Below are 18,671 nucleotides of genomic sequence, written 5' to 3' on the forward strand. Positions count from 1 at the left end.
ATCGGTGTGAGAGGTTTGCACACTGCACATCTGCACGGCATGCCAACACAAACACCCTCTGTGATATCTCTAAATATCGACACTTGTCCTGGCTGTGAGGATTTTGTAAAGGGTCAAGGTGGGATGTTAAACCTGTGATGAGGGGCAGCTTCAGCTCCTGTCCGACGCGTTTATGGCTACCGCAACGCAGCATCCTCATCTCATCGCTCTCCGGTCCGTACATGCGCGATAAAGTGAGTTTGTCCTTCGAAAAAAAAAGATGCTCTCACTTCATCGTGATAAAGATGGACTTACTAGTGGGCTTTAATTGGCTGCTTGACCCGTCATTACCGCTCGTAGCCCTCTCCTCTGGATGACCACAGCTCTGCGTCGCCGCGCCGCGGCCGCGGCTGCTGCCGCGTCTTCCTCCTGCTGTCTCTCCACATTTTCATGAGTTAATCTGTTCAAAAGCGCCAATTACTACACGGCACTTTATATTTTCTACGGTCTTTGTGTTCATGAATATTTCACCCACTTGCTTACATATATTGGATGAGAAATAATTTATGGTATTATGCTTTGTGGAGGGCTAAATCAAAGGTCCAGGCAGTGTAGGTGCGTGTGTTGTGCTGAATTTTAATATCTCTCTCTGCTGCCATGCTCTGTGTGTTTTTTTTTTTTTGGGTGACACAGAAAGGCTGAAAGCCACAGCCCAGCTGGCTCCCCTGGAGCTGCAGCAAGGACCACAACACTGCAGGAACGAATATTCATGGACTCTTAGTTAAGGGTCATGGAAGAGGATGAGGGCCACAAGTGAAAAACTTATCCAGGTTTGGAGTTTAAGGTCATAATTCTGAGAAAAATGTTAAGAATTTTGAGTTTTTTTCCTCAGAATTCTGACTTTAAACTTGGAAGTGTCATTGTAAACTCAGAAATCTGACTTTTGACCCAGAATTCTGATGTTATTCTCTGAATTTTTACCTTTTTTTGCAGATTGGATTTAAACCCAGAATTCTCACTTTTATCTCAGAATTCTGCCTGTAAACCTGGAAAGTGTCGGTTTAAACTCAGATTTAGAATTTATTCTTAGATTTCCGACTTCCGACTGTATTCTCAGAATTCTTACTTGGAAGCTTGGAAGTCTGACTGTAGACCCAGAATGCTGACTTTATTCTCAGAATTTTGACTTTTTGTTCAGAATTCTTACTTTAAACTCAGCACTCAAATAAATTTTCCCCATGTGGCACTAATCCTCTTCAGTGAAGGACCTAATGCCATATGCGTTAAGCTTGAGGTTACATTAGAAAAACTTTTAGAGTCAGTTGTGTATCAAGTAAGGCGTCAAGGGATAAGGCCCACACACCAGCTGTAGATCAGAGGGTGGCAGTCGCCGGCACCTTGTGACATGAAAACACAAACCAACACACACATACGGGGCATGCAAATCTCGATGATGAGACGCCCCGCTGAGATTCACACTTCAATCTAACTAGTACAGTTTTTCTCCGTGGCCTCTCTATCTCCCCCTCCACCTTTAGCTCTCTTCGAGCCCGCCTGTGTCTGTGTGATCTCTAACGCTCTTTGATCTCTCTCCCACTTTTCCATCCTTCCATCTTTAGCTTTTGACAGGGGCACATAAATCAAAAAGGAAAGCAAAGCCCTCAGATTGGCGTGCAATCATTACCGACACGCACATTTAAATACGTGCATACAGAGACGAGCGCATGTTGTGTACTTTAGCTGTGCTACTTGCTCAGACAAGTACACACTCTCAACTGCCATCCACCTCCAGTCTTTAACCTGCCAAGCATAATCATTATGACCACTGTGTTGTGTGTGTGTGTGTGTGTGTGTGCCGCAGTCTTAAGTGCTAATAGGAGCTCACACTGGACAGCAGCAGGCCGTGTCAACCGCAATCTCCAGACAAGCCCTCAGGGTGTCCCATTTGGCATGGCTACACACACACACAGACAAACACGCACAAACAGACTTGAGAGGTTTAGACTGGACTCAAGGGTCTGAGCACTACGGGTTCTCTGAGTACATGTCCTTGTCGGACCTTCACAACTATTCAACAAGATTAACTCTGGGCTGTTACCATGGAGATACACTGTAGATGGACTTTTACACTTGCAAACTTTTCCTGACCAGGACGCCCTGGAAGAAGAGATCCAGTAGCTCAATCCTGGATAAGTATAGGATAAATGAAATAAAAATAAGTACTGGTTCAATCGCATGTGCACTCTTAGAAATGAGGGTTCCAGAGGGGTTCTTCGTAAAGGGCTGAGGTTCTGTTCTGTTGCTCCTGAACAGTACATTTTTTTGAATAAAAGGGTTTCAGTAAAAACCCTTTTTATCCAAAGAACCATTTTTGGAAGAAACAGTTCTTCAAGGATTTCAGCAATCCACAAAACTCTTTTGTTGAGGGTTTGTAATGATATAAAAAGGTTCTCTTTAGACCCCCGTGGGTGGGTTCTTGTTAGCACCCTTAGAAGGTGACAAGGTTCTGGACAGATCCCTCAGTCAGGCCTTGTCCACCAACATGGAACCAGCAACGTTACTGTTCAAGCACCTAATTATGGACTGTTCTGAGAATTTACACCAAGAATAAACAGTTTTGGCACCTGAAAATGTGTTTCCCAACTGGAACCAAAAAAATAACCGGTTTCCCTTGGGAACTGAAGTTGTCATATTCTGCAGGTCATTGTGCAGAGCTCTCTGTTGATGACATCCTTGATTTCAATGGTTCCTCTCATAACAGATGGAAACGCATGCTGCTTCACTGGATAGCACCAAGGTTCCAAGGATTTTGAATGGAACCAGTTCAAGACCCAGAGCTTATTGGTGGAAAAGGGCCCAGATAAGCCTTTTCCACCAACATGGAGCCGGCACTGTTCTCGCTCACAAACGTAATTTTGAACTGTTCTGCGCATTTCCACTAAAAATAAACTGGTTTGCAACTCAAAAAGTTGGTGCCCAACTAGAGCCAAAAAAATATCAGGTTTTCCTTGGGAAACAAAGTGAGCGTGTCATATTATATATTGTTGTTCATTCTACTATGCCCTCTGTTGATGGTACCCTTTAATTAGAATGGTTTCACCCAAAACTAGCGGAAATGCGGGCTGGTCCACTAGATAGCAGAAAGGTCCTGAGGATCTTGAACAGAACCGGTTCCAGAACCGAAGCTTATTTGGTAGAAAAAGTGCAGAGAGGGTTTCCTGCTGAATCATCACATCAGAGAAGGGTTCTCTTTGGAACCTCTCACAGGGGAATACTGCTTGAAAGCTCTCACAGATGGCTCTAGGTATAACCCTTTATGTTTGGTTAAGGGTAGAACTTTCTGAAATGTTTCCAAGTGTAACCTTTAGAAAAGATTCTACCAAGAACTAAAATGGGTTCTCCTATAGGGACAGGCCCAAGAACCATTTATGGTTCTAGTTGGCGCCTTTATTTCTAAGAGTGTGGATATGATGAGAGAGTGAATCTCTTTCTGTTAATCTGTCTTTTTCCCGCTCTCTGCCTCTAAGTGGGTTACGTATTTATACATACATTTTACTGCAACACCTGTGAGGCCTGGGAAGAGGAGCATCAGTCTTCATTAGACTGAAATGAGGCTGGCCCTGTTGAATAAATGACTATCATTGAGTGTGTGTGTGTGTGTGTGTGTGTGTGTGTGTGTGTGTGTGTGTGTGTGTGTGTGTGTGTGGTTGTGTTGAACCCTGTAGCCCGCTCCGACCCAGCTGACAGATGACTGCAGTGATTTCCAGGGTTCAGCAGATTAGAGGATTAAAGACTGAAGGCTTCACACAATAACCAAAATGCATGCGCATGGTGGCAAATGTGCGCACAGACACACATCGCAACACGCGCTCCCTGGGCTGCGAGGGCAGTTCAGAGGTCAGCGATGTCCAGCGTGACCCCTGTGCTGCGTGTCGTCCTTCGCTGTGCAGATAGCACCGTCCACATTCACACATGCAAACAGATGGAAAACAGCATTAGAAAACCTCAAGGGTCCAATTTCACTAATGCCATTTTCACACTACAGGCGTGACCCGTATTGGTACTGAGAGCCCCGTTGATACGTTTTGTCCTTCCCAACCAATTCAGAACCCACTCAGTGTTAGATAATGAACCAGCATAGTGGGCTGAATGTTTGTGACTAGGCCAATGCAATTTTGTGGCCGATTTACAGCCAAAAGTCCCTTTCAAACACAAAATAGCCACCATTGTGCTCATTGTTTTAAATTCTGTCAATGATAACTACATTGCAGCATGTTAACTGATGTCATAACAAAAAGCTGCTCATATGTCTCTCAGGTATAATTACCTGAGAGGCTGTAAAGTGCCCCTTATTACTCTGCTTTGTATGGTTTCATGTGTTGACTGGTTGGGTTTTGGAAGCACTGTTTGCTGCACGGTGTTAAATTTTTTTCCGTCACCTGGATGTATTAACAAGGTTTGAAACGCCAAGCTGTGCTGCCTCTGACAGTGCAACCATAGCAACATCAGCAAGTTTTAAAGTACCTTAAAGGGATAGTTTGCATTATTTGAAGTAGGTTGAATGAGATACTTATTCATAGTTAGCTAATCAATGTACTGCTGTGGACAGGGTTGGTAACAAAAGGTATTTTAGCCACAAATCTATAGTTTAAACGTACAGTATATTTAGAATAGTTTCACCGCTTTCAATTAGACAGCCTTTTCCGTTATATGAGCCAAATATTTTGCTCTCTCCAAAACAATCAAACTCCATAGACAAAATCAGTTATTGTACATCACAGAACACGAGAGTCGTTGATCTACCACCTCCTCATTCTGTTGGTTTGTTCATATTAGTGTGTGACTTTGGTTAATCCAAACTATCCCTTTTTAACGTTGTAGCACAAACAAATAAAAAGATCACGGCAGTGGCAGACCAGCAACTCCAGCATTCTGCAAGTAAAATTACTGGTTTTGCCTATGGAGTTTGGTTGGTGTGAAGAGAGCACTTTGCGGCTCATATAACAGCGATTTCCCTTCAGAAAAGGCTGTCTGATGGCGAGGTAAAGCGGTGAAAATATTCTAAATATAGCGCTAACTTAAATAGATTTTTTAGGTGGACTTTTTAATTGCTAAAATACATTTTGCTCCTGACCCTCTCCACAGCAGGACATTGCTTACTGCAATGGTACTTCTGCAGCTTCTCCAAGCTGAGGACGTGCCGACCGCCATCTACTATCGCTGATACACTGAATATCATTAAGTACTTAATACAATCTCACATCAAAAAAAACAAACAATCCTTTAACTAACTAACCTTTAAAACTTTCAGGTTTCATCTTGGGGGTCAAGTTTAGATATTTACTCCTCCATGAAGATGCTAAAGAGGGAAAAAGCCAGCAATTATTCCCACCAGAACTACACATCTGCTGCTGAAAACCCCCATTGTTATTTTTTGTTTTTAAGCCATTTTCACAAACAGGTCTTTGAATGGCTCGGAGCTAAATAGAGGTGAGGGCCATGATTGTTCTTTTATCAGGCAAAATCATTTTTGAAACCTAGCAAAGAGTGCTGTTTACACTACATTAGACCTTAGCATCTTATCGTTTGGGACAGAGCAGGATAGGTGGTAATGGAGGCAGAAACAACCTCTTGTCACTACTGATTAACTAAGAACACTGACCTTTACAGAGAGGAGAGGTGGGTGAAAAGAATGGTCTTTGTGGCAGAACATGGAGAGGGGTTGGCATTGTTTACAGTGGTGCTGTAATCATCATTGCACGCTGGTAAATAGAAAATACTAGCTTAGCTCTATTAAAGCCTGTTCTGTCCATCCTACTACCCTCTCAGCTATTTCACAAGCTCATGGCTTTTTTGAGCCAGAAATACAATTAACTGTGTGTCATAAATCCAGATCCGCGGGAAAAAAAAAAACACTGCTGCAGGACTGGTTTCACTTCTATTATGCCGCCCCAGTTTGGCCTCCTGCAGAGCAGCTTTTGGGTGGCGTGAGATACAGCGGTGTCAGAAAGGCTTTGATGAGAAAGAACTCGGGTTTTTTTCCCCGCCATCATTTCCCCAGCATCTAACCAGTTGTGCGCTACTTACTGTCCCCCCTCTCCAAATTCCCCAGCTCTAGCTGTCTAGTCCTCAATTTGATCCATTCATGCTCCATTGTCCCCACTGTTTCATATTTCAACATTTCAACTTTCAACATTAATTGTGCTCCTTTGGGGAGCTTTGCCGAGACATATGTAGGAATAGCCTGCTGCGGTTTTTTCGAGAGGCTAAAATTACAAAGACTTGCTGATGAGGGAGCAAATTAATTGCAGTAATTGATTAATTGGTGGGTAGACCGTAGGAAACTGCAGTGCAAAAAGTGGTTGATGACATCTCCCATGGCTTTCTGAAGAAATGTGTTGGGTTTTGATAAAAGTACAAAAAGATGTTTTACTTTTTTTTTTATTCATAAAAGGTTGAATTAAATCAGTTTTAGTTAAAATGTGACAAATGACTATCAACTGCTTCCAAAACTGTGAATGAACAATAATTTTTCAAAGGCCTCTTTCAGCAATTGCATCAATTGACAGTCCACCATAATAATCTTGTTTACGTGACGTTGTGCCTTGACTCAACCCATCAAATTTAACCAAAACGGTTATAATAATAATTCTGCCTTATCACATCTATATGCATTAAAGCTATAAAATGTCCCATTTCCACAATAAAATGTCAAAAAATGCCAGACATATATTATAGATTACAATATCCCAAATGTTTCCATGTTGCTAGCTAGTTGCTATAACTTCCAGGAGAACACGGGCTATGTCAGATACATTAGAGAGTGAGGAAGGAAGTCAGCAAATATGACTAAACACAACATGTATATAATATTAATATTACATCATCCATGAACTTGATTTCTGCCTGAATCATGTCAGATAGATTTTCATCAGGTATGGTTGTTGTTTAACAGTGAAGATAACATCTCCCATGATCCCACGGTGGTTTTGTGAGACCCCTAGCAGCAGATTTTACATATTGTGCATTAATGTCCATTTTGCCAAACAGTTTGGAAAGATGGACATGGCTGCCCTCACCAGAAATCTTGTGCCTCCAGGTGGGAAGTAAAAGACTGCAGAGAAATTGGTGGGGTTCCTTTGTGGCAGACAGTGGGTTACACATTATTTAATCAAGGTAAACACAGTGTGTAATGCACTGCCATTAAAACAGAGCCCTGGATATCTCTTTATGGGAACAATGTTTCTCGAAATTGTTGCCAAGACACATATTAGAAGTGAAATTAGCCAGTGAGACCCTCACTTAATGTGAAAACAATTTTGAATACATAATAGTCTGACATTTTTTGAAGCCATCATCTAGCAGTCATTACCGTTCCTGTGTCTTAATGTATTCCTGCATTGGCCTCAGCTCTCAGATTCATTATATCTGAATTTTGTTAACAGTGTGTTCTTTGGTTAGGTCTGAAGAGGCCATAAGCTCATTCCCTCCACCTGTTTCTTCCATACTGTTTGTGACCTTAATAGCCTATATGTGTCTTTCAAGGGGCTGCAGCTCAGACCACAGTGCTCAGTGTGGAGAGATGTGTGTGTGTGTGTTTGCGTTGTGCGTGGCGTGTGACACCCGGCATTAGCTGTGCTTTAGAGAAAGTGACGCTTGTAGAGAGCAGCCTTCATCTTGGATTACCATGCCCATGGATCCTGTGGGTTTTTGTGCTGGAAGAGATGGCAGAGTGGGATGATATTCACTACATCTGTCTGACAGCTGACCGACTGGTTTTAACTCATCCTCCTCACATGCTCACGGCGCTTTGTTGTGAGCTTCCTGGTTGTTACATTTAAGTAGAGCTAAAATAAACTCTCGAACTCATGTTCCTACTTGCAGACGCACTCGTGGATAATGGCTCGTTCCAAGTCTCTAAGAAAAGACCACACAATGTGAGGTCATCAGTAACCAATATCAGTCATTGCACCTTCTTAAATTAAAACTTTTCCTAATCCTATATGATAACTGACTGAATGTTTTGTGGTTGTGATGCTCGGATAAGACAAGCAATCTGAGGGCGGGTTCACACCTAAAGGTTTGGTTTTTGAATCAAACCAGTGTGAAGATGATGCACTGTTTAAAATTTCCAGTTGATCTGGTTTGGATTCACAAAGTTAAAACTCAAACAGTTCAGAAATTGTAGTCGTTTTATTAGTGGTCATACAGTCGGCGGGAAAAAGACTACAAACGACCCAGTGTCAACCTGGATATTATGCATCATGGAGCATGGCCAGGCTCTGTTCATGTTGGTATTGTTCTGGAGCGTGTATCGCATGTGAAGTCTCATAAGACAGGGGTAATTAGCTAATAAGGCTGGCATTTCCCACTTTATCATGAGTCAAGGTTTGTCCCCTGCCACATTTTGGTAGCAAACGTACCACTGGTTCACCAGTCACCAAAGCAGGAAACGAAAATGTTTTTTAACCAATGACATGACACAGTGGTACGCCTCTGATTGGTTGGAATGGTGGTCACACCAGAAATTAACCACTTCACAGTTCGTAGTCCAAGACCCCACCTTCAAGGCGGACCAGAGAGCGCTCGTTTGATCTGCAACAGAGTTGAATGTGGTGTTCACACCACCCCAAACAAACTGCACCAGGGGAATGAACACACCAGGGTTCCGTTCAGCTGAACTAAACAAAACTGGTGTGAACCCACCATTATTTGTCATCTTGGACTTGGACTTGGAGGAAAACCAGCAAATAAATTAATAATAAATAAAAAATATAAAATAATAAAAGTATCCTTAGTTGTAGCCCTAATGGCTCCGACTTTCAGTAACATGTTTGTCCAGTTAGGTGCTCATTAGGGTTGGGTGAAACCAAATTGGTGTATGACCATGTGTGGCCAGCTGTGTTTAAAAGAAAATGATAAACTTGGCATGGAGACGTAGTGCACTGAACAGCAGCAACAGCTTCTTTTTATTATCTCTCCCTCGTGTCAAAAATGGATCTAAGGCAACAACTCTTTTACATCATGATGTAATGTTCCTAGAGCGCTCAGTGATCGATGACTATCAGCTATCGCGATCATCAATTGGGCCAACCCTAGTCCTCATATTATGTGTTATTTGAAATGACATGGTGGAAGGCTGATCCAATTGTAAAGCAATTTTGGTCCCACTGAAGATGCAAAAGCAAACAAAATGCCTGTTGAGCCTCTGCAGGCCCACAAAAGAATCTAACTGAATTCCTTGGCTGTCTTTGCCGAGGTAACTTTTATAAAACTTAACCAGGAATGGCCTTCATCTGTTGGCTCTGCAGTGCAGAGTTTTCTCTTTAAACTATTTCTCATCAGTGTGGAGAGGCAGGTAGTCTCCCAGACAAATTACAAATTCTCCTGCTTCTTCTTTCTGTCTCTGTTTTGAGAAATGCAGTGAAAAGTGGACTTGTCCTCCACTGCCCTCAGGTGTGGCCTGTTGAGTCATGCTCAGAGAGACTGCCTAGTCATCACTCAGGCCTACAGACCCAGTCAAGCCCTGACCCCCTTTGCTCCTTCAGACAGAGAGTGTAGCTAGGGCATCCGTTGATGATGCTTAAGATCTTTTGTGCCTGTGAACTTGCTTAATACCCTCGGCCTTTTGCATTTGTAAGTACACTTCAGCTGAGGGCTGTGCAGGTTAAAAAAAGGACTGATATAGCCCTGACTTGTCAAGGACATATCACCTACAGGACCCATCCAAGTGCATATGCCATCCTGGCATACACACACACACGCCCTCTCACTGGCAAGTCCACCTAGGAGTTACAGTGGCTCTCAATTTACTGTAACTCCCCTACCCTTGATTTGTGGGATCATTCAATTCCATGCCTTTCACAGCCAATGGAATAACCACAAACTCTCTGCGGCAGCCAATGAATTCAAGAAATTTAGTGTACCTTCCACCCCTCTATTGCTTATCCCTCCCTCCCCCTCTCTGTGTCTCTCTTTCTAAGCAGACATGCCTAGTTACAGTCTAAAATGGCCTTGTGAAGGAGGACGGGAGTTAAGATGGCATCCCTAGAGACTTTTCAGAGAAGTAATTTAATAAACTGTGATATTTTCCCGCTCCACAAGGGAAAGGGAATAGACTCGGAAAAGTAATGAAACTCGGCTGTTGAATTTTTAATATTACAGAATCAATTTCCTGTACTTGAACATAACCAAGGAAGGCTCTTTTCTTCTACCTGGGTTGCAGAATGCACAGTATAGCATTGACTTCCGGCTAGCTTCCTCGTCCCACTGAAATCAGAGCAGGGAGGTCGGAAGGCTTGATCAAAACAGTTGTTCGGCAGCATCTCTCGGCTCCAACCTGCCCTTGAACTTTTGAGTAGCAGCTGGAAATACAGGTTGTCATGACCACAGTCACCGCTCGGAAAGAGGAAGAGCAGCTTCCTCACCAAAACTGTTCATTAATTAATAAGAAAACTATCAAGACAAAAAAGCACAATTCACATTCACGCTGAGAGTGTGAAGTTAGAGATTCATGAGAGCAGAATCATTTTTGTGTACTCTGATTTCATTGCTACAGTTTCTGGAAAGCATGCTTTCAAATAATACTCTCAGGCTTTTTTTTCTGGTTTTTAAGGTCATGTTTATTTCTATCTAAAGACAACCTTTTGCAACCAAAAGCCAGGTTTGGATACAGCCTTATGTTTTAGACTTAGGCGTTTAATTAGATGACACTTTCACTTTAGGGTAGGTCTGGGAAACATGCTTTAAATCATTGTTACACTTGAACAGGACATTTATATCTGTATATAATGAGGAGGTAAATATATGCAAAATTGTCTATAAAATCATTTGTTTCTAAATCAGTGTATTGGTATTGTGCCATTACACTTTATTTAAGTTTTATTTATAAGCTGTAATATGTAACATTTTTGCATTCAAATGTTGAAAAACACTAGACATATATTTATCTATTTTGTTGAGTTGTATACTTACATTACCCTCCAAAAATCTGTAATTAATTCAAGATAATGGTGTGTTTCCCTGACAATTAGTTGCTAAAACTTCTGGAAAAACACAGGATACATCGGATATGTCAGAGTGAAGAAGGAAGTCAGTGAATGTGAATAAACCTAATGTAAATAAAAACTTTAATATTACCTCATCCATGAACATTATTTCTGCCTGAGTCACGTCAGATAGATTTTCATCACTCCCATGATTCCACGCCAGTTCACAGCGTCTTCAAACTAAGTCCTTTGTTTTGGTTTTAATAGGAGAGAGACCCCAAGTGGCAAAATTTCCATGTTGAGCATTTAATTTGAGCAGTATAGATTTATACAATCACGTCATAATGATATGATCATATTATCATGATATGACTCAACTTGAAAGTCAATAAACAATAATATTTCATTGATGTGCTCTGCTATTCTCAGGCCAAATTGAATGGATTCCTACTGTCAGAGGGATTTCATTCATATTGGACCATTTCACAACATGTGATTTACATTCATTTCCAAATCTGTGGCTGATCACAGGTTGGCAAGATAGTTGATTCCAAAGGATCATTCTGGGACCTGGGAATGAGACTAAACACTTAACCATCTTCCATCCACCAATCCAAAGCAACTATCAGAATTGCTTATTGCTGGGTTGTTTTCTTTTTTAAACATAATGTATTTGCCATTGCCAGGATTCTTGTACAAATAACTCATTTTAAAAATGTCAGCACTGAATGTTTAGAAGATGCTGTTATTTAATTTTAACCAGGGCTTTGAAAAATCATCTAATATCACTGATCTGTGTGGTAATTACACCTACAGGTTTGTCCTGGTTTCCCCTCCTGATTTACAGAATTATTAGCATTAATATTTGTAAAATGCAAATAGTTTATTCATTAATGGGCTAGTAAACATTCCAAACATTTGACTGATCATTCCATTGAACTCTGGTATTTCATAATTAGCGCTGTTTCCTGCCTTTCACGCTTCTGTCAAGGCTGTTGGTTGTTTGTTTACTGCAGATATGCAATGACACTCCTTTTACCCTGACTCCGCCGCTCCGTGTGGCAGAGGGAGAGGGAGAGAGGGAGAGGTCAGGTGATGATTTATGACCGCGATGCTGCATTCCAGCACAGGATGATTAATCTCTTCTGGGAACACTTCACGAGTACAAGTTTAACCTACCTCGGCCTTGCACACGCGTGCACGCACACACGCCAGGGCGCACACAAAAACACAAACGCGCGCGCTCGCAAGCACACGCGCGCTCTGCATGCCTGACAAGCGGGACATAAACGCAGGGGCAGAGTGCATGTAGGTGCTTTTGTATGCAATTCATGTGCTACTACCCCCCCCCCACACACGCATACACACAACCCCTCCCCCCATGCACCCATCCCTCTCTTTTCCTCCCTTGTTCATTCTCTCTTTTTTTCTCTCTCTCTCCTGACCTCGGTGGTGCAACGTCTCACATTCACCCCTCTCCTCTTTCGCCTCATCCATTCATCACAAACGGTCACAGATGCTCACACTCACACACAGACAAAGAGGGAGGGAGAGAAAGAGCAAGAGAGCTGCTGTATAAGGCCATTTGGCTCCAGTACCAGTGAGCATAAGGCCATAGGATTAGTGCTGCTAGGTGCTAAAAGCTTCAATGTCTTAATAAGCACAGAGAAAGGCAGGGACCGGCCGTATCAGTGTGATACAGCTGTGTGTCTCTGTGTGTGTGCATATTCAGGTGCTCTCCGCAGGTACAAATACTCTTTGGCAGTCCTGGGCCAGCACATTGAGAGGATAAGTGTAAATACCACAGGCTGCATCCGAAGCTCTATTACTTGAGCACACTTCACCGAATCGTTCCACAGTTATACTCATTGAAACACAGAGGGTGGTTGAACACATCTTTATTGTAATGAAGTCATTTATTGTAATGGAGAGCATTTACAGTCAACTGTAGCTTAGATTCCTACGCTTTTGTCATTACGGCTTCCCCTGTCTCTTTATCGAGCCTGCTCTCCCTCTTACTCAGTACAGTATGTCTCTCTTTATTTAGTGACCGGCATTAGCCCGTGGACACAGGGACCTTCTCTCTTGAGCCTGAGATTCTTTTAGAGGAATGGGATTTTCAGCGATTACAGCATTTTTAAGAAACATGTTGTAATTATGCAACATTTTGGGGAGGTCTTATTTCCTCTGGCATATAAAGTATGATTTATCAGTGTGAAATTAGTGATGAAAAAACTCAACCACCAAATAACAACATGATTGATAGCATAAAAATAAAACCAAGTGTAACACATTTATAAGATGGACAGTAAGTTAATTTTGTTGCGACATCTGAGTCAACTTTATTTCAGAATTCACATGTTTATTATAAGTTTTGCAGTACTTAAAACACCTGTTTAATGTTTGTGTGGAGCCTTATGTACTCGAGTCTACTGCCATTATATATGTCTCTCTTGCATTGTATATACACAGACAAATGCATGTATTAATTATACTATAAAGTTGTCATCCTTAAACTTTCAGTCCTGGTTGATTTGGCGACACCCTGGCAGTAACAAAAGCAGTTCGATAAGACAGGAAATGGCGCTTGAGCAGCCAAAGCTACTGGTGTATCTGTTTTCAGTGCAGCCAAACAAACTCAGGCTTTATTAAAGAAATCAGTCCAAAATAATGGCACCTGCTGAGTGAGAGTCAAAGTAAAAGGAGTTTGTTTTCTTGCTGAAGAGCAGGAGGTGCGCAGCCTGTCACCCGCAACTATTTATCTAATAAGAAGGAGCAGTTAACTGTGGCTGCTCCTTCTTATTCGGTTGCTCCCTGCAATATTTAAAACAAATCCGCTGTCAAAATGTGCAGAAAATGGATATTGCCTTGTTTTACAGACACATTTTTGACGAGTGATTGCTGTCAGCACTAACTTAGGTGACAAATACATTATGTTTCCTGTGGCTGCAATAAAAGCCACCCTGTGTTTTGCGAATTGGATGCTTTTAATGAGATGCGGCATCAGTTGGAAATGTTGGGTTTGTATTTGCAGTACATCAATACAGCTCTGATAAAGCTGTGGGAGAGTGAACAGTATACAGGCTGATATTATTGAGATAAACTTAACAGTAAGGCTGGGTGACATACATGCATCATTTGCTTTGAATCAATGCAGAAATGGCGGACACCACCACTAACAGTGAAAACAAAAATGTAGAGAGGTAATTACAGAATGTAAATACAAGTTATGGATGAAAAAATTCCAACCATAAATATTATCCAAAATAGGATTTGATTTTATGAACACTGTAAGGATGAGAACAAAAATACAAATAAATATCTAAATGTATTTCAGGACCTTATTCACAAGCCGTCCCTGATGCTGTATGAACTAGTCTCACAGTAAGAAAACACTCAGAAAACAGTTAAAATTGAGCACAATTTATTGATTGACAAAAATACTGTGTGTATTAAGAACCATTTGAAGCAATTAATCACAGTCTACAATTGCCAAATGGTCTTTTAAATACTGTTGAAATGTGTGCCACTTTGCAATGTGCAATACAAACATTGCATATGAATCTACAAAACACGACAACTCAGTAAATGTTTTACCTTTTCAGACCGAAGAGGGTCACAGTGTTGGCAGGTAAATGACCCGGAGCTGCTACACAGTGTGGCTAACGTTAGCAGTACTAGCAGCAGCAGCCTGCTCTGCTTGCAGGTTGACGTCCGTGTCTGTGCTTAATGTGGTCACATGTTGCTCCAGTTGAGTGATTATATCGCAGTTTATTCTGTCACAGTCATTCAGTGTTATATCCTTTTTCTAGTTTAAAACTCTGCCAAACCGTGCTGGTTTTACGAGCTGTCATCTGTCCAACTTTGCTGATGAAAACATCTGGGGTCGCCTGGGCCATCGGTGCATACATGCTTACAGCGTGAGTGGCAGGCAGCTGCATAACATCTTAGAAGCAACAGTTAACTGGCATTGTGCATAAATAAAACATTGATAAATAGTTTAATCGACTAGTATTTCTGGTTCCGACTAGTGAGGGTGACAACGTTTAATCATGTAATCGTCTAATCGTGCACAGCCCTAACAGAGGCTTATGGGTCGCAGAGTGGGAATGATAGAAGCACCATTCACATTACAAATCGGTGTAGCATCAAAATGACAGCTTTAAAATTAGTTTAAGGTAGAATAACTACATAATATTTCTTAATTTATTAAAAAACACAGAACAATGATGGTACAGTAACAGAGCAAAGTCCCACTCCATACATCTATCCCTACTGTAATTAAATGCCCAGCAGCTGCCACCAGATTGCAACTTATTTCATTAACTAATGGTCATACTTATCATTATGATTACAATAGCAGACATTTAAGCATACATTTAATCATCTCCACTGTAATGCCACATCTACTATAATGACACAGATAGTAATAAACATGTTATGGCTTGGCTCCACGCTATTCTCACTGGGGTCTCTTGCTTTTGCCCTGCCCATATTTGAGATGACTTTATGATCAGATAGATTAGATAGTCAATAGATTGACTAAACTGCATAATTAGCCTTTAAGTACTATACTTCTGTTCTCACATTTCTCATGACGCAGTGGAAAAGAGAAAAAGAAAAGAAAAGGGAAGTTCAAAAAGTCATATCTAACTTAATATACACTAACATATGCTCATAGCTCCATCTCTTTGGGGCTTAATCCTTTATTTAGCACCAGCTCAATCCATAACATAGGCAGTGTCCATTATCAAATGTGAGGACTGGGGAGAGAAAAAGAGTACTGCATGAGGGAGAGGGAGAGTAATGTAATCCTTTGTGAAAGTGCCATCATATCACCCAACCCCACTCAATCTCCTCACCAGCTACAGAATAGATGAATGTCCTGGATGATTCTAATCTCATCACACACACACACATTACACAGGCATGTAGACACACTCGCACGAGCACACACAGAGAATGACTTGTCTACACCATTCATATTTGATGTTTACAGAGAGACGGTGAATAGTAATAACATGAGTGGATGCTGCGATGTGACTGGACCTGAGTGTGCGCTTGGAGACGTTTGTTTGTGTGTGTGTGTGTGTGTGTGTGTGTGTGTGTGTGTGTGTGTGTGTGTGTGTGTGTCTTTTGGCATGCGAGTATCGGCGTGCGCGGGAGTTATATTTGTAATGTCTGGTCGGGACATCCGTGCTTAACTTTAATTCCTCAGCTTTTAATTGCGGCCAGGTGTCGTCGCGCTGCGAGATTTCTTTTTGTTTGTGCGAGTGTTGAGTCTTCGCGGGCCCCTGGTGTGATGTGACGCCGTGGATAATAAGGGCATGTCACATCACTGTTTGCGTGTGTGTGTCAGTAGTCTAGATGCTCAACGTCTTCTAGTCCACCTCACTGCCTTTTTTTTTTTTTTTTTACGTTGCTATCACTCCACATTGATTTAAGAATATATCTGTAATTGAGGAGGGAGGTGTGATAAGGACTGAGGATGGTTTTGGGGAGCTGTTTGATTCGCACTGTGAAGTTATCTGGCTCTTTCAAGTTTGAATTGTTCCCTTTGAAGAATGTTGTATTTGATGTTCACATTGAGGATTTACCTTTCTCTTGATTAAAGGTTCATTCATAGACATTTTTGTAAGCGTGCTTGGCTTTGACTGGCTGATTGAATTAATTTGTGTTTAAGGTAGTGCTATATGTACATAGATTTATTATTTTATCTTCTCTACAGTAACATAGCTTAGGGACAAAATCCAATTAGAGTTGCAATGATTATTCAGTTATTAAATTAATTGATACCTACTTTAATAATTGGTTGAGTAATTTTTTAAAACATAAAGTTGAACCTCTGATTCCAGCCTCTTAAATGTGAATATGTTCTGACAGTAAACTGAATGTCTCTGGATTATGGACAAAACAACATTTTAGGGCTTTGGGGCAACTCTGATTACCATTTTTTCAAACTTTTTTGACATTTTAATCGATTGCACAACTACTCAATTAAATGAGAAAGTTATCAACAGATTACTTGGCTGATGACTAAGTGGGTAAAGGCAAAAAATAGATCAGCTAAAACAGTCAGGTAATTTCAGAAAATTACACCACTTTACTGTAATGCAGCTTTTAAAACCAGAAACAGACAACAGTTGTGATATCTAGAGTCTAAGACAATATCTAGTCTCATATCATGGTAACAGGACCAAATGGACTAAAACATATTTACAGTATTCACAGCTAAAAATATTCATACATATTTAAAGGAGGGAATAATATGCTGTTATTTTTTAAATAAATCAGAGTTTTGTATGGTAAAAATGGGACTCATTAGGCAGCCTGTCACAACAGTTGGAATAATTATGTTGTTAACTCGTTACATTTGACTTGAGAGTCAGCAATGTTGCAGCTAAATGAGGTGCTTAATAAACAATTATTAGTCCTGCTGCTACCTGCAAGACGGGAGTTGAGAGCTTTGCTTTTTTTTTTTTTCAAGTAATTCAGTCTCTGGAAAAAGTGAAGACTGAGTGATGTGACACTTCTGATATGAGCGAATCCTCCGTGTTAGTTTATTTTATAATGGCTACATGTCACAATTAACTGTTAGTCAGTTGTATTTACATGTTTTCCAACTGATATGATGTTTGAAAAAAGGAAGTCAGTGGTTTTATTCTAGTGTAACCACACCTTAGTAGAGTAATACCAGTATTTTTAAATCTGTGTCCTAGTCTTACTTTTTTTAAGGTGTAACTGACTAATAGGTAAGACAAGTACTTGAACTGATCCAGTACATTACATCAGTCGGCAGCTACAAAACAGGCTGCGGTGTGTTTAACATACTCTAACATACTCTTTCGGGGGAAATATGCCTGTCAAAGTACAGTATGACCACTAAAACTAAAGATTGTTATTCTAACCTTCTGACAACATCGTGGAAAAGATCCCCACAGAGACAGACCTTTTTTAGACAGCCCTTTACGACTGGTAGCTGAAGCTGTTATATTGCTCTCTTCAAAGCCACCAAACTCCATTGACAAAAACGGTTTTATCTTGCAGAACAGGCCATGATAAGTTAGTTAGCTTGTGTTCTTGTGTGACTTTGGTGCTTTTTAGTGTTGGTTGAATCTGAACTAACGTTTGAGGCAGCAACTCCCATGTTCTGCACATTTGACCCTATAGATTTACATTACAGCTATTGCTGCCCATTCGGCCGCTGCCGGCTGTGGTGATCTATTGGACCGCTTACAAAACATTTTGTACCTATTAGTCATTTAGCCCCCTTAACCTTCCTGTGTTTAGTAGTAGAGCACATCTCTGCTAAATTTAGGAGGGAAAAAAACAACCTATTGGCTCTTTTAGATTCATGAATTTCATCGCTGGTCATCATGAGCAAATCTAAGCCATTATTATAATATCAAACATGCCTGATTGTGTCAGAGCTGTCAAAATAATACAAAGACTGCATTACATTAGCTCTGTCAGAGTCCTATCCCTCAAGTGCTGTGACAGCAGAGCTCAACGCTGTGATTTGACTCTAAATTGGAAATTTGCCTAAAACTGAAATCACTTCAAATATCATCTGGCGTTAGGTCAGCATAGGATGTGTGAAAAGGCTTAAGAGCAGTTTTGGTATAAAAATTAGGGCCTTTGCCTCCAACTACTCAGGCTACGTCTTAGAGCAAACACTCACATTCTGTGCTATTTTCATGGATT

General features: G+C 41.0%; 1 protein-coding gene across 2 annotated transcripts in view; it reads left to right on the plus strand.

Moving 5' to 3' along the window:
- LOC146326416 (teneurin-2-like) overlaps positions 1 to 18,671 on the plus strand; it is a 110,129-nt gene that overhangs the window by 788 nt on the left and 90,670 nt on the right. The gene's annotated exons all lie outside the window — the stretch shown is intronic.

The sequence above is a fragment of the Lutjanus erythropterus genome, chromosome 5, assembly GCF_056507025.1.
Source record: "Lutjanus erythropterus isolate fLutEry1 chromosome 5, fLutEry1.hap2, whole genome shotgun sequence".
In the NCBI taxonomy this organism is placed as follows: Eukaryota; Metazoa; Chordata; class Actinopteri; order Lutjaniformes; family Lutjanidae; genus Lutjanus; species Lutjanus erythropterus.